Source organism: Alosa sapidissima, chromosome 20 (assembly GCF_018492685.1).
Source record: "Alosa sapidissima isolate fAloSap1 chromosome 20, fAloSap1.pri, whole genome shotgun sequence".
NCBI lineage: Eukaryota > Metazoa > Chordata > Actinopteri > Clupeiformes > Clupeidae > Alosa > Alosa sapidissima.
Window position 1 is genome coordinate 32012485 of NC_055976.1, and position 2500 is coordinate 32014984.

Sequence of the window (2500 nt, forward strand, 5' to 3'; positions counted from 1 at the left end):
ATACTACACAAGAGCTATACTACACAAGAGCTTTATATATAGCTATACTGCACAATAGCTATACTACACAATAGCTATACTACACAAGAGCTTTATATAGAGCTATACTGCACAATAGCTATACTACACAAGAGCTATACTACACAAGAGCTATACTGCACAATAGCTATACTACACAAAAGCTACACAATAGCTATACTACACAAGAGCTTTATATAGAGCTATACTGCACAATAGCTATACTACACAAGAGCTATACTGCACAATAGCTATACTACACAAGAGCTATACTGCACAATAGCTATACTACACAAAAGCTACACTACCAGCCATACACAAGAGCTTTATATAGAGCTATACTGCACAATAGCTATACTACACAAGAGCTTTATATAGAGCTATACTGCACAATAGCTATACTACACAAGAGCAATACTACACAAGAGCTATACTGCACAATAGCTATACTACACAAAAGCTACACAATAGCTATACTACACAAGAGCTTTATATAGAGCTATACTGCACAATAGCTATACTACACAAGAGCTATACTGCACAATAGCTATACTACACAAGAGCTATACTACACAAGAGCTATACTACACAATAGCTATACTACACAAGAGCTTTATATAGAGCTATACTGCACAATAGCTATACTACACAAGAGCTATACTACACAAGAGCTATACTACACAAAAGCTACACTACCAGCCATACACAAGAGCTTTATATAGAGCTATACTGCACAATAGCTATACTACACAAGAGCTATACTACACAATAGCTATACAAGAGCTATACTACACAAGAGCTATACTACACAATACTACCAGCCATACACAAGAGCTTTATATAGAGCTATACTGCATAATAGCTATACTACACAATTGCTATACTACACAAGAGCTTTATATAGAGCTATACTGCACAATAGCTATACTACACAAGAGCTTTATATAGAGCTATACTACACAAGAGCTATACTACACAAGAGCTATACTAGACAAAAGCTATACTACACAAGAGCTATACTACACAATAGCTATACTACACAATAGCTATACTACACAAGAGCTATACTACACAAAAGCTACACTACCAGCCATACACAAGAGCTTTATATAGAGCTATACTGCACAATAGCTATACTACACAAGAGCTATACTACACAATAGCTATACAAGAGCTATACTACACAAGAGCTATACTACACAATACTACCAGCCATACACAAGAGCTTTATATAGAGCTATACTGCATAATAGCTATACTACACAATTGCTATACTACACAAGAGCTTTATATAGAGCTATACTGCACAATAGCTATACTACACAAGAGCTTTATATAGAGCTATACTACACAAGAGCTATACTACACAAGAGCTATACTAGACAAAAGCTATACTACACAAGAGCTATACTACACAATAGCTATACTACACAATAGCTATACTACACAAGAGCTATACTACACAATAGCTATACAATAGTGAAACGAACCCTTGTAATTTCGTAACGGTCTGTCTTTCTCAGCTCAAATATAAGGGAAAGGAAAGTGGGGAAAGTCAGGCACATTACACAGCACTTAGAAATGCACACATGCTCATTTACTAAACCCTTTGAATTAGTAAGGTGACATTTCATTAATGAGCATAATCAGTGAAATTACAAGGGTTCGTTTCACATTGGTTCACAAACATACATTGTTCACAAAATATCCAGGGTGCAGATAGGATATATATGGTCCAGTATGGAAATGTGCGGTGTGTGTAAATGTGTGGTGTGTGTAACGACAGTCCACGGTCCAGATAGACACGTTCTCCAGTGTGTATTGTAATGCGAGACATTTCGGGCTTCTCACGGCACAAAAGCCTAGGCCGATAGAGTTCAATAGTCCTCAGCTCAATCCACAACGCACATGAATTAAACAATAACACAAATTCTTTGGCCAATCAACATAAAAACAAAACTATTCATAGCTTATGCAGCTCTGGCACGTGTAAAACAAACAACTCAAACAGGTACAGGCAAAGCAAATAATTCAGACAGACACATGCGAAACAAACAATTCAACCAAGGCTCATTTCCTCCTTTCCGTATTTCAAACAATGTTGGCCGTATGCACCAATTTACATTGTACATCAAAATAAACTCCTTCGGTAACTCTAGTAGGCTATAAAGCAGTGAAGCCGACAATTTAGTGTATTAAACACTCCAGTATGTAAACTATTAAACAGACAATTTAGTATCGAACACCAGTATGGAAACTCTTCAACAGTTTAGCGTCAAACGCCAGTATGGAAACTCTTAAACAGACACGTTAATGTAATTTAGTGTAGACGATGTTCGTCACACTCCAGTATGGAAACTAATAAACAGTTTAACGTCAAACACCAGTATGGAAACTATTAAACAGACAATTTAGTATCGAACACCAGTATGGAAACTCTTCGACAGTTTAGCGTCAAACACCAGTATGGAAACTCTTAAAC

General features: G+C 36.5%; 1 protein-coding gene across 1 annotated transcript in view; it reads right to left on the reverse strand.

The window, feature by feature from the left end:
* adgrg3 (adhesion G protein-coupled receptor G3) overlaps positions 1-2500 on the reverse strand; it is a 27673-nt gene that overhangs the window by 14557 nt on the left and 10616 nt on the right. The gene's annotated exons all lie outside the window — the stretch shown is intronic.